The 18,526-nt window shown below is 47.8% G+C and overlaps 1 protein-coding gene across 3 annotated transcripts in view; it reads right to left on the reverse strand.

Annotated features, from left to right (window-relative positions):
- Window positions 1-18,526, reverse strand: part of NSUN3 (NOP2/Sun RNA methyltransferase 3) — a 187,938-nt gene that overhangs the window by 80,828 nt on the left and 88,584 nt on the right. Inside the window, exon 1 of one of the 3 annotated variants that reach the window (XM_073616995.1) lies at window positions 12,272-12,435. The exons of 1 other annotated variant lie outside the window; for it this stretch is intronic. The gene's annotated coding sequence lies outside the window, so the exon portion shown is untranslated. Of the gene's footprint in view, window positions 1-12,271; window positions 12,436-18,526 lie in introns of those variants that run through there. One more of the 3 variants, XM_073616997.1, reaches the window with a different exon arrangement.

The raw sequence follows: 18,526 nt of genomic DNA on the forward strand, positions 1-18,526 counted from the left end.
CCTTTCAGGCCGACAGCTGATATTCTGTAGATGTAAACCTATTTTTACACTGTCCTTTTAAGTTTTTTTTTATCACTGTTACTGCTATCACAAGGAATGTAAACCCCTTGTGACAGTAATAGACAGTGACAGGTACTCTTTATGGAGGGATCTGGGACCCCAAACCCCTCCTCTGCACTTGAAAGTATTCAAAACGTCAAGATCGGCTTTCTATTTTTTTAAAGTGGTGCCGTTAGGATGCCATTAATCCGGAAGTGATGTCATGACATCGCTTCCAGGTTACTAGATCCGAGACCCGAACAAAGCTGATCTGGCTTTTTTTCGGGTCTTCAGCCAGCCGGCGGACATGGCGGCTGGTTGCTCAGGCCTCCTGGGGGGACGGGAGACCCAGGCGGAGTGGCAGAAGAGGGGGGGGTGCCCCCTCTCACTGCTTGTAAAGCTGACCGTGCGCTCTAAAGAACGGTATCGGGGTGATGCTGGCAGCTGCATGCATCGCCCCGGTACAACCCCTTGAAGCAATATCGGTACCATCGATAAGTTTGTGACTGATATCTATGCTAGAGGTCGACCGATATGGGTTTTTCTCTGGCCGATGCCAAAGCCGATATTTAGAAATCGTGGTGGCCGATGGCCGATATATGATGCCGATTTTTTTGGGCCGATATATTAGGCCGATTTTCCCTTCATCGCATAAAATCTAACAGTTAGACCCCTTTCACACTGGGGCGTTTTTCAGGTGCTTTTGGGCTAAAAATAGCGCCTGTAAAACGGCTCCCCTGCAGTCTGTGTGAAAGCTCGAGTGCTTTCACACTGAGGCGATGCGCTGGCAGGATGTTAAAAAAAAGTCCTGCAAGCGGCATCTTTGGAGCGGTGTATACCGCTCCTCCACCACTCCTGCCCATTGAAATGAATGCGCACCGCTGCCGAAGCACCTGCAAAGCGTTTCGGCAGCAGCGCTTCAGGAGCGCATTTAACCCCTTCTTCGGCCGCTAGCTGGGTTATAAGCGCCCCGCTAGCAGCCGAATAGCGCCGCTAAAATGACGGTAAAGCTCCGCTAAAACTAACAGCGTTTTACCGTCAACGCATGCCCGCTCCAGTGTGAAAGCAGTAATAAGTGATACAGAAAATTTTTTACAGAAAATTTTTTATATTTAAACATTTATTAAACAAAACAAACCTCCAATCAGTTCACTTGTATGTATAATTTAGATTAAAAAAAAAAAATAACTATCTTAAATATTAAATACACAAAAACAGGTAATCAAAACTTTTGGACGAAAAAAAATGGGCTAACTTTACTGCTTTTTTTTTTTTTTTTTTTTTATTTCATTAGTGTATTTTTTAAAAAAAAAATTGCGTTTGAAAGACCGCTGCGCAAATACCGTGTGACATAAAATATTGCAACAACCGCTATTTTATTCCCTAGGGTGCTAGAAAAAATATATATAATGTTTGGGGGTTCTAAATGATTTTCTAGCAGAAAATACAGGATTTTTACTTGTAAGCAACAAGTGTCAGAAAAGATTTAGTCTTTAAATGGTTAAACTGAGAACTTCTCCATGGAGTTCAGTCTATTGATAAAAGAACCCGAAGAGATACAATGTATCTTCTTATCAGACTTGGCAGGCTGCCCAGAGGAGGAGAGAAGAAAACTTCAGACAACTTGCAATTGACTTCTATTACAGAAGTCATTTGCAAGTCCCGCTGAAGTTATAATCGGCTTTTTTTATCAGCACAATCAGCCGATGCCGATTAAGTAAAAAAAGCCAAATATCGGCCGATATATCGGTTGACCTCTAATCTATGCTTCAACAAAGGTGAATATCAGCCGCCGATAATCGGTCGCTCTGATAATCAGTCGACCCCTATGTGGAAACAACAACATATCACATTGTATTTCATTTAATGAAAAGTGGATTTTTTTTCACAATGCATATATTGTAATTTATCTTTTAAGTAACTTTTTCACTATTGGCACCTTTTGTAGCATTTTATTTTTTTGGTATTTATTTACAGCATATACTCATAGCTCCCAACTGTCCCTGATTTGGAGGGACTGTCCCTGATTTGGAGGAATGTCCCTCTGTCCCTCATTCCTCCTCATTTGTCCCTCATTTTGGTCTGATCTCTATAGATGTATATAAAATGCACTTTTTATCTATCAAAAAGTGTTTTCCAAAGCTAAACCTTTCATCCAATTTCTAAATTGCTGCATCTGAAAATTCCAAAAGACAATATAAAGGAATAGTAGTGGTAAAAAAGGACTTGTGGGTTCAACCAATCTTGTTTTTTTTTGTACAATTCTCCTTTAAGGGGGCGTGGCAGGGGGGTGTCCTATACCTACATACTTTTGCTGATAGGTGTCCCTCATTCCCATCTCAAAAAGTTGGGAGGTATGATATACTCATTGTAATCTCATCGGTCACAGTAATTATACCGCTGCACCAACTATATTATAATACTTGTTTATATGCATTTGATCTGGTTTGAATACACAGTAATCAGCAGGTGTCTGTATCTGCACACAATGTTCAGTCTTCCAACACAAAGTAGAGCAGGAAAGGCAGAGCTTTGCTACATCCTCCGGCACGCTGGGAGGTTGAGGTTTTGAAAACATGGCTCTTTTATCTCTGTAATACATAACAATAGAATTACAGTATTTAGATTTTAAATGCCTGTTGTAATTTCCTGATTCCAGGTGCCGTGTACAGCCTGTCATACAAGTGAATGGCTGTGCTTTGCCACGCTCTTGTAAACATTGATGTTTCTACACACTAGTGGGAGTATGGGGTGGTTTAAAATTATTATAATTTTTTTTTTACAGTGTGTTACTATATTTGTTTTGTAATTTTTACGTCTATCATATAGGTAGCTAATGCCCCCCTATGTAATAACATACCATATAAAACAGGTCCCCTTAAAGAAGACATTAGGGGTCTACTGTTTTTGCACCCCACTGAAGCTAATCAAGTACAAAAAATGAATAGCCTAATAAAAGATAAAAAAAAAACAAAAAAAACAAAACAAATTGTGTTTGTTACAATATTCACTTTCATGCCAGAGATTTCCCCCCGCAGTACTTCTTTTCTGCCACTAGGTGCCTTCAGTAACATGGACAGTAGGGATGAGCCGAGCACCCCCCTGTTCGGTTCGCACTAGAACATGCGAACAGGCAAAAAATTTGTTCGAACACGCAAACACCGTTAAAGTCTATGGGACACGAACATGAATAATCAAAAGTGCTAATTTTAAAGGCTTATATGCAAGTTATTGTCATAAAAAGTGTTTGGGGACCCGGGTCCTGCCCCAGGGGACATGGATCAATGCAAAAAAGTTTTAAAAACGGCCGTTTTTTCGGGAGCAGTGATTTTAATAATGCTTAAAGTCAAACAATAAAAGTGTAATATCCCTTTAAATTTCGTACCTGGGGGGTGTCTATAGTATGCCTGTAAAGGGGCGCATGTTTCCCGTGTTTAGATCAGTCTGACAGCAAAATGACATTTCAAAGGAAAAAAAGTCATTTAAAACTACTCGCGGCTATTAATGAATTGCCGGTCCGACAATACACATTAAAGTTCATTGATAAAAACAGCATGGGAATTCCCCACAGGGGAACCCCGAACCAAAATTTGAAAAAAACGACGTGGGGGGTCCCCCTAAATTCCATACCAGGTCCTTCAGGTCTGGTATGGATATTAAGGGGAACCCCGGCCAAAATTTTTTTAAAAAAATGGCGTGGGGTCCCCCTCAAAATCTATACCAGACCCTTCAGGTCTGGTATGGATTTTAAGGGGAACCCCCGTGCCAAAATTAAAAAAAAAAAAAAACAGCGTGGGGTCCCCCTAAAAATCCATACCAGACCCTTATCTGAGCACGCAACCTGGCAGGCCGCAGGAAAAGAGGGGGGGACGAGAGAGCGCCCCCCCTCCTGAACCGTACCAGGCCACATGCCCTCAACATTGGGAGGGTGCTTTGGGGTAGCCCCCCAAAACACCTTGTCCCCATGTTGATGAGGACAAGGGCCTCATCCCCACAACCCTGGCCGGTAGTTGTGGGGTTCTGCGGGCGGGGGGCTTATCGGAATCTGGAAGCCCCCTTTAACAAGGGGACCCCCAGATCCCGGAAAAGAAGATGAAGAGAAGAAGATGAAGAGAAGAGCGGGAGCCTCCCTCCATGCCATCATGGATGCGGAGCAGCCTGAGGAGAAGAAGGGAAGAAGACGCCGACGCCGCGGAGGAGATGCCGGACAAGAACACCGGAGGAAGAACCAGAAGAACCAGAAGGAAGACAGAAGATAGAAGAAAGAAGAAGCATTTAAATAAAGGAATTGTCAAAAACTGTCTCTTGTCATTTTTAACATTTTTGACAGTTTTTTTGTGAAATGGTAGGGGTACTTTTGTACCCCCTTACCATTTCACACAGGGGGGAGGGCCGGGATCTGGGGGTCCCCTTGTAAAAGGGGGCTTCCAGATTCTGATAAGCCCCCCACCCGCAGACCCCCACAACCACCGGCCAGGGTTGTGGGGATGAGGCCCTTGTCCTCATCAACATGGGGACAAGGTGTTTTGGGGGGCTACCCCAAAGCACCCTCCCAATGTTGAGGGCATGTGGCCTGGTACTGTTCAGGAGGGGGGGGCGCTCTCTCATCCCCCCTCTTTTCCTGCGGCCTGCCAGGTTGCGTGCTCGGATAAGGGTCTGGGATGGATTTTTGGGGGGACCCCACGCCGTTTTTTTAAAAAATGTTGGCGCGGGGTTCCCCTTAAAATCCATACCAGACCTGAAGGGCCTGGTATGGAATTTCGGGGGACCCACCACGCCACGCGCCCCTTTACAGGCATACTATAGACACCCCCCAGGTACAAAATTTAAAGGGATATTACACTTTTATTGTTTCACTTTAAGCATTATTAAAATCACTGCACCCGAAAAAACGGCCGTTTTAAAAATTTTTTTTTGCATTGATCCTTGTCCCCTGGGGCAGGACCCAGGTCCCCAAACACTTTTTATGACAATACCATGAATATAAGCCTTTAAGATTAGCACTTTTGATTTTTCCCATAGACTTTTAAAGGGTGTTCCGCGGCATTCGAATTTGCCGCGAACACCCCAAATTGTTCACTGTTCGGCGAACTTGCGAACAGCTGATGTTTGAGTCGAACATGAGTTTGACTCGAACTCGAAGCTCATCCCTAATGGTCAATTTCATCCAACTCCTTTTCTCTAGGCCCAGGTCATCCTGGACCCACCCCAGCCTGTGACTGGCTGGTAAGGAAGAGTTCATCTCGCTGTCACTCTGCTTTCTCCTCCTATCAGCATGCTTCTTGTCAGCACATGAACTAACTGGCTCCTTGTACTGCTCCTTCCTCTCATATTCCAGCTCTGCTGTACAGGGACTGCAAGAGGCTGATACCAGGTCATATTCAAATACTGACACTGCTGACATTTAAAAGATAAGTGCACTGTAGGACAATGAGCACTTATTCTTTTTGCCCCGCCCTTTCCTTCCACAGATGTATATTTACCTCAATCCAATGGCTGTGACTTCAGGTGTTTGTTTACATCCAGCACTGCAAGTCTGACTCTCCTGACTGCGCCTGTACTAAGGCTGAGCTGCGGTGTGTTTGCACAGCCCACATGCAGAGCCCGCCAGGAAGTCAGCACTGTGCTATTCACAGGCAGTGAGACATTTCCTGATCTCTGCAGCCGCGCATCGGGACAATGTCTCACTGCCTGTGATCAGCACAGTGCCAACTTCCTGGCAGGCTCTGCACGTGGGTTGTGCGAACATGCCGCAGCTCATCCTTAGCCTGCATATTACAGCCCCCACACACTTCAATGAGCCCGTGACCATGGCTGGAGATGAAGGAAGACAGCTCCATAGAAGTCTATTGGGCTGTGATGTGCAGGTGAGGCCAGGATGTAAACAAACACCAGAGGGCGTGGCTGTTGGATCCAGGTAAGTGTACATCTGTGTAGGGGGGGAGGGTAGGTCAGGTCAGGGCAAACAGAATAAGTTCACTCTGTCTTAAAGTAAGGTTACCAGATTTTAAAAATAACATTTTTATAACCACACCCACAAAACCACACACCCCTTCTTCGTAGCCACACCCACAAAATACAGAATGCAGGGGTCAGGAGGAGTAATTATCACAGAGTGCAGGGGTCAGGAGGAGTAAGTATCGCACAGAGTGCAGGGGTCAGGAGGAGTAAGTATCGCACAGAGTGCAAGGGTCAGGAGGAGTATCACGCAGAGTGCAGGGGTCAGGAGGAGTAAGTATCGCGCAGAGTGCAGAGGTCAGGAGGATTAAGTATCGCGCAGAGTGCAGGGGTCAGGAGGAGTATCATACAAAGTGCAGGGGTCAGGAGGAGTAAGTATCATGTAGAGTGCAGGGGTCAGGAGGAGTAAGTATTGCGCAGAGTGCAGGGGTCAGGAGGAGTAAGTATCATACAAAGTGCAGGGGTCAGGAGGAGTAAGTATTGCGCAGAGTGCAGGGGTCAGGAGGAGTAAGTATCATACAGAGTGCAGGAGTCAGGAGGAGTAAGTATCGCAGAGTACAGGAGTCAGGAGGAGTAAGTATCGCAGAGTACAGGGGTCAGGAGGAGTAAGTATCGCACAGAGTGCAGGGGTCAGGAGCAGTAAGTATCGCACAGAGTGCAGGGGTCAGGAGGAGTAAGTATCGCACAGAGTGCAGGGGTCAGGAGGAGTACGTATTGCACAGAGTGCAGGGGTCAGGAGGCGTAAGTATCATACAAAGTGCAGGGGTCAGGAGGAGTAAGTATTGTGCAGAGTGCAGGGGTCAGGAGGAGTAAGTATCATACAGAGTGCAGGAGTCAGGAGGAGTAAGTATCGCAGAGTACAGGGGTCAGGAGGAGTAATTATCACAGAGTGCAGGGGTCAGGAGAAGTAAACATCATACAGAGTCCAGGGGTCAGGAGGAGTAAATATCATACAGAGTGCAGGGGTCAGGAGGAGTAAGTATCGCACAGAGTGCAGGGGTCAGGAGGACTAAGTATCATACAGAGTGCAGGAATCAGGAGGAGTAAGTTTCGCACAAAGTGCAGGGGTCAGGAGGAGTATCGCACAGAGTGCAGGGGTCAGGAGGAGTAAGTATCGCACAGAGTGCAGGGGTCAGGAGGAGTAAGTATTGCACAGAGTGCAGGGGTCAGGAGGAGTAAGTATCGCACAGAGTGTAGGGGTCAGGAGGAGTAAGTATCACACAGAGTGCAGGGGTCAGGAGGAGTAAGTATCGCGCAGAGTGCAGGGGTCAGGAGGAGTAAGTATCGCGCAGAGTGCAGGGGTCAGGAGGAGTAAGTATCACACAGAGTGCAGGGGTCAGGAGGAGTAAGTATCGCGCAGAGTGCAGGGGTCAGGAGGAGTAAGTATCACACAGAGTGCAGGGGTCAGGAGGAGTAAGTATCGCGCAGAGTGCAGGGGTCAGGAGGAGTAAGTATCGCGCAGAGTGCAGGGGTCAGAGGAGTAAGTATCATACAAAGTGCAGGGGTCAGGAGGAGTAAGTATCACACAGAGTGCAGGGGTCAGGAGGAGTAAGTATCGCGCAGAGTGCAGGGGTCAGGAGGAGTAAGTATCGTGCAGAGTGCAGGGGTCAGGAGGAGTAAGTATCGCGCAGAGTGCAGGGGTCAGGAGGAGTAAGTATCGCACAGAATGCAGGGGTCAGGAGGAGTACGTATTGCGCAGAGTGTGGGGGTCAGGAGGCGTAAGTATCATACAAAGTGCAGGGGTCAGGAGGAGTAAGTATCGTGCAGAGTGCAGGGGTCAGGAGGAGTATGTATCGCGCAGAGTGCAGGGGTCAGGAGGAGTACGTATTGCGCAGAGTGCAGGGGTCAGGAGGAGTACGTATTGCGCAGAGTGCAGGGGTCAGGAGGAGTACGTATTGCGCAGAGTGCAGGGGTCAGGAGGACTAAGTATCGTGCAGAGTGCAGGGGTCAGGAGGAGTAAGTATCATACAGAGTGCAGGGGTCAGGAGGAGTAAGTATTGCGCAGAGTGCAGGGGTCAGGAGGAGTAAGTATCATACAGAGTGCAGGGGTCAGGAGGAGTAAGTATCGTGCAGAGTGCAGGGGTCAGGAGGAGTAATTATCACAGAGTGCAGGGGTCAGGAGAAGTAAACATCATACAGAGTTCAGGGGTCAGGAGGAGTAAATATCATACAGAGTGCAGGGGTCAGGAGGAGTAAGTATCGCACAGAGTGCAGGGGTCAGGAGGACTAAGTATCATACAGAGTGCAGGAATCAGGAGGAGTAAGTTTCGCACAAAGTGCAGGGGTCAGGAGGAGTATCGCACAGAGTGCAGGGGTCAGGAGGAGTAAGTATCGCACAGAGTGCAGGGGTCAGGAGGAGTAAGTATCGCACAAAGTGCAGGGGTCAGGAGGAGTAAGTATCGCACAGAGTGTAGGGGTCAGGAGGAGTAAGTATCACACAGAGTGCAGGGGTCAGGAGGAGTAAGTATCGCGCAGAGTGCAGGGGTCAGGAGGAGTAAGTATCGCGCAGAGTGCAGGGGTCAGGAGGAGTAAGTATCGCGCAGAGTGCAGGGGTCAGGAGGAGTAAGTATCACACAGAGTGCAGGGGTCAGGAGGAGTAAGTATCGCGCAGAGTGCAGGGGTCAGGAGGAGTAAGTATCACACAGAGTGCAGGGGTCAGGAGGAGTAAGTATCGCGCAGAGTGCAGGGGTCAGGAGGAGTAAGTATCGCGCAGAATGCAGGGGTCAGAGGAGTAAGTATCATACAATGTGCAGGGGTCAGGAGGAGTAAGTATCACACAGAGTGCAGGGGTCAGGAGGAGTAAGTATCGCGCAGAGTTTAGGGGTCAGCGTGAGTAAGTATCGTGCAGAGTGCAGGGGTCAGGAGGAGTAAGTATCGCGCAGAGTGCAGGGGTCAGGAGGAGTAAGTATCGCGCAGAGTGCAGGGGTCAGGAGGAGTAAGTATCATACAAAGTGCAGGGGTCAGGAGGAGTAAGTATTGCGCAGAGTGCAGGGGTGAGGAGGAGTAAGTATCATACAGAGTGCAGGGGTCAGGAGGAGTAAGTATCGTGCAGAGTGCAGGGGTCAGGAGGAGTACGTATTGCGCAGAGTGCAGGGGTCAGGAGGAGTAAATATCATACAGAGTGCAGGGGTCAGGAGGAGTAAGTATTGCGCAGAGTGCAGGGGTCAGGAGGAGTAAGTATCATACAGAGTGCAGGGGTCAGGAGGAGTAAGTATCGCACAGAGTTCAGGGGTCAGGAGCAGTAAGTATCGCACAGAGTGCAGGGGTCAGGAGCAGTAAGTATCGTGCAGAGTGCAGGGGTCAGGAGGAGTACGTATTGCGCAGAGTGCAGGAGTCAGGAGGAGTAAATATCATACAGAGTGCAGGGGTCAGGAGGAGTAAGTATTGCGCAGAGTGCAGGGGTCAGGAGGAGTAAGTATCATACAGAGTGCAGGGGTCAGGAGGAGTAAGTATCGCACACAGTGCAGGGGTCAGGAGGAGTAAGTATCGCACAGAGTGCAGGGGTCAGGAGGAGTACGTATTGCGCAGAGTGCAGGGGTCAGGAGGCGTAAGTATCATACAAAGTGCAGGGGTCAGGAGGAGTAAGTATCATACAAAGTGCAGGGGTCAGGAGGAGTAAGTATCGCACAGAGTGCAGGGGTCAGGAGGAGTAAGTATCGCACAGAGTTCAGGGGTCAGGAGCAGTAAGTATCGCACAGAGTGCAGGGGTCAGGAGGAGTAAGTATCGCACAGAGTGCAGGGGTCAGGAGGAGTAAGTATCGCACAGAGTTCAGGGGTCAGGAGCAGTAAGTATCGCACAGAGTGCAGGGGTCAGGAGGAGTAAGTATCGTGCAGAGTGCAGGGGTCAGGAGGAGTACGTATTGCGCAGAGTGCAGGAGTCAGGAGGAGTAAATATCATACAGAGTGCAGGGGTCAGGAGGAGTAAGTATTGCGCAGAGTGCAGGGGTCAGGAGGAGTAAGTATCATACAGAGTGCAGGGTCAGGAGGAGTAAGTATCGCACAGAGTGCAGGGGTCAGGAGGAGTACGTATTGCGCAGAGTGCAGGGGTCAGGAGGCGTAAGTATCATACAAAGTGCAGGGGTCAGGAGGAGTAAGTATCGCACAGAGTGCAGGGGTCAGGAGGAATACGTATTGCGCAGAGTGCAGGGGTCAGGAGGACTAAGTATCGTGCAGGGGTCAGGAGGAGTAAGTATCGTGCAGAGTGCAGGGGTCAGGAGGAGTAAGTATTGCGCAGAGTGCAGGGGTCAGGAGGAGTAAGTATTGCGCAGAGTGCAGGGGTCAGGAGGAGTAAGTATCATGAGAGTGCAGGGGTCAGGAGGAGTAAGTATCATGAGAGTGCAGGGGTCAGGAGGAGTAAGTATCATGCAGAGTGCAGGGGTCAGGAGGAGTAAGTATTGAGTGATCACTAAGTTGCGAGAGACAGCGGGCTGGGGAGGGAGGCCAGTAAATGCTTGTTCATAGAATTCCAGAGCTGCATATCCGGCACTGGGTGCGTCCTACCATCTACAGACTGGATTGGAGAGGACAATGGTGTCAGAAGATGAGGAGGTAGGCCTTTTTCTGGGGAATAGATCACAGTGTTTTAACATATTGGGGACACTGTAGTGAATAGGGACCATTTTGGCAAGATTGTGTAAAGGTGAACTTACTCTAAGTCTCAGTGAACTCATCACCCTCCCTATGAAGAGCCCCCAATGTGATGCTGCTAAGACACAGCTAAACAACAGAAAGACATCACACCTATGGGAGTCTCCCATCACCCTCCGCTGGGTACTCGGTGCCATGGCAGTGTTGGCTCAGGAAGTAAAACGGTCATGTCTCCCGAGACTCAGCAGAAGGAAGATGTGCCATCCACACATGTATAGAGAGCACACGGCTATGTCTGCGGAGGTTGTACATGTATAGCAGTGCAGATCTTATTTGTGAAGATCCCCCCAGACACAATACATTCTCTTATGTTTGGCCAAAACCTTTTTTTTTTTTGTGATGGGAAACCCAAACCTTTACAGATGTCACGAGAGGTGAGGGCACATCATCCAATCAGGACACGTGTTCCAGTTACACCCGTCTACGGACAGCCATAGATCAATCATTTCTTTTTTCTGATCATCCAGCAGGCTGATGGGAAAAAAATGAACAGATTTCCCCATCCACACTAGAGAGATGGATAGAGGAATCCTCCCCGCTGTGTCAGGCTTCATATACACGGGACGTTTTTACAACCTCTCCTGAACGATTTAACTTGACAGATAATAACCCACGTTTAAAACGTCCGTTTTGCCACGTTTACATGCCACGTTTAGCGGCGTTTTGCCATATTTGCATTCAGAAGCGTTTGAGAACGCAGCTAAACGCGGTAAGCGGCGCCTTACCATCGTTTTAACGGCGCTTTTTAGGCCGCTAGCAGGCACTTTTAACCTCCGATAGCGGCCAAAGAAAGGGTTAAATGCGCTCGAAAAGCGCCGCTGCCGAATCGCTTTGCAGGCGCTCATGCATTCCAATGGGCAGGGGCAGTGGAGGAGCGGGGTATACCTCACACTCCTAAAATTCTGCTTGTAGGACTTTTTCTAACATCCTGCCAGCGCACCGCTCCATGTGAAATCACTCGGGGTCTCACATAGGGGCAGCAGGGAAGGCGTTTACAGGCGCTATATTGAGCCCTTTATTGCCTGAAAAACACCTCCAGTGTGAAGGGGTCTTACTCCATCAAAAATGGGAAAAGAAAAGGTTTGGCCTATAGTTCTGCTTTAACAAGACATGGTGACCAGAGGGGGTGCCACAGCAAAAATGACATCACAGGGCAACATATCACCTCCGATCTGCCAACCGCACAGCAATGACAGCCACAAATGTAAAGGAGTCCTAAAACACTAGATTTCTTCTTTTGTAAAGATTTTCTTTAACTTCCTATTGTGTCACTGGGACAGGAAGTGACGTGAATCTCCCCAATGGATCCTGTGTCTGATATCAGGGTAGAGAGCTCAGATTTCATGTAGTTTGATATAAAAGTGTCACTGTGTGAAAATCACTGACTTTCCACAGCTGATCACTCAGCATTGGCAGCATGTACAGTAAGAAAACAATGCCTGCAGGGTGTCATCACACAGCACCATGACAACGAGAAATAAAAACAGATATTGGGTAAGTACAGAACATAACACAATGCAGCTCATCAGCTTTCATACTACAAGTCCCAGCATTCCCCATCAGACACGTCACACCTCCCTCCATGACACTCCCAGCTCATCCTCTCATACATGGAAGTCCTCCTCACCTTCTACTGGCACAAACCACGTGGGTCCTCCCTGGTCACCATGACTGTCCGGACGGGAAAGGGTCAACCAGCGCCACCACGTGACATCTCCACACTGGTCCGTCTAATCTTCCTGCAGCGAGGCATTCTGGGAAGTGTAGTCTGATTCCGGTGGCATGTCTGCCAGGACCTGTCTGCTGAGGTCGGCGCAGTGCAGTGAGGCGAGTCATGTGATGCTCGAGCCGCCATCTTTACTGAGGGAAGATTTACCAGCGTTATCGGTATAAGTTCCAGTTTATGTAAACGAATAGACCCAAGTTTACAGCAGCAAGAACAGCTGGGAAAGGTGCAGTATACGAATTCAGGGGACACAATCCTGGATTTGCAAAGAGGGAACCTAAAGAGAGTGCCTAGAACTTAAAGTGTTTAATAAAACCCAGGACCCTGCATTCACTATATTTGGTCCCCCACAGTACACAGAACATAGAAATGCAATAGTTTTAGTAAATATAAACTGCTAAATACATTTTCTCATCAGCAGTATATAGCAGTCTTGTGACTTCTATCAGTGTCTGGTTAAAGCTTGTAGGAGGAGTTTTCATTCTACTCTGATTGTCCTATGAGGCTGCAGGACCCCTGACCCTCTGTCTGGACAGTGCTGATTGGCCCTGTGCTGATCACATGCACCAAACTCTCTAGCAATATACACCAAACTGAGCATGTGTAGAGTGCCTCCTAGGGCTCTGTACTATCAGGAGATGGATTGAGGAAAGTAGAAGAAGGGGAGGATCAGAGAAGACAGGATCAAACAGCCTTTTTGCACAATGCAGAGGATTAACCCCTTAGGTTCCACAAAGAGTATAACAAGCATGTTTTACTGCATATATACAGACTGATTTTATTGTTGTGGGTTTAGTAACACTTTAGGACAAACTTGTTTTCATTTTGGTTACAATCCCTTTAAGATTTTTTTTGTAATTTGTGTTCCATTTGGGAAGATTTCCCTTCACTTCCTGTCCCATAGTCAGAAGAGGAAGTGAGAGGAAATCCCTCAAAAGTGAGAAAATCCCTGAGGCCTTGTTCACATGAGCTTTAGTCTGTAAAGAGCGATCTGCGCTTGGATTGCACTTCAGAGAGCAGTGAGAAGGCATTAGGAACAAGGGACACCTATTAGCAAAATGATTTAGTTGAAGTGATATTAAAGGCAAAATTTTAAAAGAAAAATAACAAACACGTCATACTTACCTGTTCTGTGTAGTGGTTTTATACAGAGCAGACAAGATCCTCCTCTTCTCGGGTCCCCTGCCAGCACTCCTGGCTCCTCCCTCCTGCCAAGTGCCCTCACAGCAAGCAGCTTGCTATGGAGGCACCCAAGCAACCTTGCTCCCAAGCCGCTGCTCTGCGTGTCCATTCACACACAGAGCCGCGGCTTGGCCCCACCCCCGCTCTCTCCTCATTGGCTCACTGGCTGTGATTGCATGAAGTTAAAAAACCTTGAGCTCCACAAGTGCTTCTTTTTCTTTTTTTCACCACTACTATTCCTTTTTATTGGCTTTTGACATTTACCATTACAAAAATGTAGAAATTAGATGAAAGAAAAATAAAGAAAAAAATAGCTGGATCAAGGCTTGATCTAGGTCAGGGTTAGTGTTAGGGTCAAAGGTCTGACACTGACCTAGAGCAAGCCTTGAACTAGCTATTTTTTTCTTTATTTTTCTTACAATTTTATTATTAACCACTTGCCTTCTGGAAGATTTACCCCCTTCATGACCAGGCCATTTTTTGCGATATGGCACTGCGTTACGTTAACTGACAATTTTGCGGTCGTGTGACTCTGCACACAAATAAAATTTATGTCCTTTTTCCCCAAAAATAGAGATTTCTTTTGGTGGTATCTGATCACATCTGCGGTTTTTATTTTCTTGCGCTATAAACAAAAAAAAGCCCGACAATTTAAAAAAAAAAAAAACAATATTTTTTACTTTCTACTATAAAACACATCTAATAAAATAAAATAACAAAATCTAATTTAGGCCACTATGTATTCTGCTACATATTTTTGGTTAAAAAAATCCCAATAAGGGTATATTGATTGGTTTACGCAAAAGTAATAGCATTTACAAACTATGGAATATTTTTATTTATTTATTTATTTTCACTAGTAATGGTGGCGATCAGCGACTTATAGCGGGGCTGTGATATTGCGGTGGACAAGTCGGACACTAAATGACACTTTTTTGCGGACAAGTAATACTAATACAGTGATCAGTGCTAAAAAAATATGCACTATCACTGTACTAATGACACTGGCTGGGAAGGGGTTAAAGTGGAGTTCCACCCAAAGATGGAACTTCCGCATATCTGGTTCCTCCCCCCCTCTGGTGTCACATTTGGCACCTTTCAGGGGGGAGGGGGGAGCAGATACCTGTCTAATACAGGTATTTACTCCCACTTCCGGCGAAAGAATCCGCGGTGATCCAATAAAGGGCGCACGGGCGCTGCCCTCTCTCTCCTGCCAGGGCGTCTTTTCACATGGGCACACTGGGCAGTTTCCCGGGGGCCCCACTTGCCCTGGGGGGCCCTACCAGCCAAGCATCATTCACATGTCACAAAGTTCGCTGCCGCATTGTGGCAGTGCAGTGCAATGGCGTCACCAGCGTGGGGCCTAATGGAGCCACGACCCCCCCAATTTTACTCTGTGCCCCCCATTTGCCCCCCCCCCAATTAAGTGCTGTACTGTTTTTGTATAACCAAAACAATGACCTTCGGTGGGCACTGCGGCTGTCCGAGTGTCTGCCCACTGATCACTGAATGACTCATTATTGAGTGGCATTCTGTCAGGTGACGTCGCATGATGGCCGCCGAACAGCGCAGCCAGCCTACCGCGTGCTACTACTCCCATCGCCGCGGTCAGAATCCAGGATATTTTGCCTGCCCCAGTGCCTCTGCTTGGCTGTACACTGTGTAAAAACACCACATGACATGGCTGGCCTTGGCACGCCGCTGCTGGCTGGTGGTACAGTAACAGTACTGTGGAGTAGATGTGACCCCCGGCCAGGAGAAACATCATCACCCACCCCCTAGGACTGCAGGAAGCCGTGGAGAAGGAGGAAGAGAGGACCTGTCCTGCTGCTGCTGAGCACTGAGTCTGCCGAGCAAGCTGAGGTGAGAGACCCTGACACCCCCACAGGATCAATCATCCCATCGATCTGCCCCCCATACACCTCATTTACCTTGCCTATGGCCTGTGGGTCCTGCTGCGAGCTGCCCATGGCCTACAGGCCAGCAGGATCCACATGCCATGGTCAGCTCCCAACAGGACCCACAGACCATGGCCAGCAGGACCCATAGGCTATTGTCCACTCCCAGCAGGACCCACAGGTCAGCAACCAGCTCCTGGCAGGACCCACAGGTCAGTGGCCAGTAGGACCCACAGGTCAGTGGCCAGCTCCCAGCAGAACCCACAGGTCCGCAGCCAGCTCAGAGCAGGACCCACAGGTCAGTGGCCAGCAGGATCCACAAGTCCGCAGCTTGTGGGTTCTGCTGGGTTCTGACCACTGACCTGTGGGTCCTGCTGGCCACTGACCTGTGGGTCCTGCTGGCCACTGACCTGTGGGTCCTGCTGGCCACTGACCTGGCCAGCAGAGCCCACTAGCCTAGGGTGACCAGAAGTCCCCAGCACCGCCAGATTACAAATATCTCCTGCTTACACGCTTACAATTAATTAGTGCTTTTGTACTGTCCCGTTTCAATCTGTAATTTCTTGTTTTTCAATTTCTTGCTTTCCAAGCTTGTGTTATATTGTCCGAACATTGGGTTAATGTTTAAACACTGATTTTGTTGGAAGTACCAATAAATATAGCCTTATTGATAATTTGCATTTTTATTCTGGTGCGTGATTGTGTAGACAGGGCCCCAGTGCACTGTATTGCCGGGGCCTATAATGCTCTTAAGATGGCACTGTCTCCTGCCACCCCCTCTATGACCAATGAATAGATTCATGCATTGCATGCATCTATGGCCGCTGCTTCCACCCCCTATTCAGGGGCCTGGCCCCTTTTCGGGCGCAGGGCACCTGAATTACAGTGGCGGGGGTGTTTTTGAAGCATAGGCTCTAATAGGCGTCAAAAAGGTGACCTGCGAGCGCCATCCTGGGCACTCGCAGCTCACTCAGCTGTGTGTTAGAAAAGTGAATCAATATTCGCTTTCCTAACACTAAACCGCCTCTCAGCGAACCAGGTGCTCTGATCTGTTACCGGTCACCTGATTGGCTGAAACAACAGCCGCTGTGATTCAATGCAAGGCGTCCAATCATAGCAGAGGACTGGAAGAGAAGATGGGAGAAGACATCGCGGAGCTGTCCCACCGAGACAGGTAAGTGCAGACGGTGGGCCGACAGGGGGCACACTGGCAGCATTTGATATGGCACAGTGGCTGCGTTTGATGGGGCACAGTGGGAGCAATTGATAGACACGGTGGTGGCAATTGATGGGCACAGTGGTGGCAATTGATGGGCACAGTGGCGGCAATTGATGGGTGCTGTGGCTGCGTTTGATGGCACAGTGGCGTCAATTTATGGGCACAGTGGCTGCATTTTATGGGGCACAGTGGCTGCATTTAATGGCACAGTGGCAGCAATTGATGGGCACAGTGGCTGCATTTTATGGGGCACAATGGCTGCATTTGATGGCACAGTGGTGGGAATTGATGGGCACAGTGGCTACGTTTGATGGCACAGTGGTTTCAATTAATGGGCACAGTGGCTGCATCTTATGGGGCACAGTGGCTATGTTTGATGACACAGTGGCGGTAATTGATGGGCACAGTGGCTGCATTTGATGGGCACAGTGGCTGCGTTTGATGGGCACAGTGGCTGCGTTTGATGGCACAGTGGCTGCGTTTGATGGCACAGTGGTGGCAATTGATGGTACAGTGAGGCTGCAATTGATGTTTTTTTTTTAGACTTTTTTCAGTTTGTTTGCGCCCCCCCCAAATATTTTGAGTAGCAGTCACCACTGGCACTCTTATGCCCTGTACACACGACAGGATTTTTCAACAGAAAATGTGTGATAGGACCTTGTTGTGGGAAATTCCGACCGTGTGTGGGCTCCATCACACATTTTCCATCAGAATTTCCGACACACAAAGTTTGAGAGCTTGCTATAAAATTTTCCAACAACAAAATCCATTGTCGGAAATTCCGATCGTATGTACACAAATCCGACGCACAAAGTGCCACGCATGCTCAGAATAAATTAAGAGATGAAAGCTATTGGCTACTGCCCCGTTTATAGTCCCAATGTACGTGTTTTCACCGCGTTCAGAACGATCGGATTTTCTGACAACTTTGTGTGACCGTGTGTATGCAAGACAAGTTTGAGCCAACATCCGTCGGAAAAAATCCATGGATTTTGTTGTCGGAATGTCCGATCAATGTCCGACCGTGTGTACAGGGCATAAGGCCTTATGCTGGTGGGCCCTGATCACACCGCTACCACATGCCTAATGTGCGAAACGCGGCTGTGGCTAAAGCCATTGAAAATTACCGTTTTCCCAAAAAAAAGCAAAAAAAAAAAAGCCATTCAGCAGACAGTGGTAGAAACTTCTGAACTTCTAAACTTAGCCTAAGTGAAGCCTTTGCCTGAACGGGATTGCTGGTCCCAGTTTGCCACTTCGTCATTTTTTAGAGCTACAAGAAAGGATGATTTAAAGCAGTGCAGTGTATGGAAATACTGAGAGCTGAAAAGTAGCCAGGAAGGTGTGTAATGTTTGTTCCTGCCCAGCTGTCCTTTATCTCACTCGCAGGCCTCATATGTTTAGTTTCCTTTCTATTCCAGGTAACTGACTAACCAGGTGTTCCCTCTTATCATTATTCTGCACCAGGTCATAAATCCTGCTGTAATGTACAATTCATCATTTTCAGTTGGTCTCAGAAATGTTTTCAACTGTTCAAGTGCAATAAAGTTGTTAAAGCAAATCTGAACATTAACTACTTTAAAGCGGTACTAAACCCAAAATGTAATATATTGCAGCTTACCAATCATTTGACTTTTTCCCCTTTCTTTTCACTTAGAGATCTGACCAGTAACACACCTCCTATATTAGTGAGCGCTGTTAGTCTGTTAGCAATCTGAAAGTAGATCTGTAAACAAAACATTCCTCAAATAGGAAGGCTTTTCCTTTCGGCCAATTGGGAAACGGGTCTCACCATCCGCTTCCTCATTGGCGGGGAGGAGAATCAGTGAGATAATAGCGAATTTTCATTTGCTATTGTCA

The sequence above is a fragment of the Aquarana catesbeiana genome, linkage group LG02 (genome assembly GCF_042186555.1).
Source record: "Aquarana catesbeiana isolate 2022-GZ linkage group LG02, ASM4218655v1, whole genome shotgun sequence".
Classification (NCBI taxonomy): Eukaryota; Metazoa; Chordata; class Amphibia; order Anura; family Ranidae; genus Aquarana; species Aquarana catesbeiana.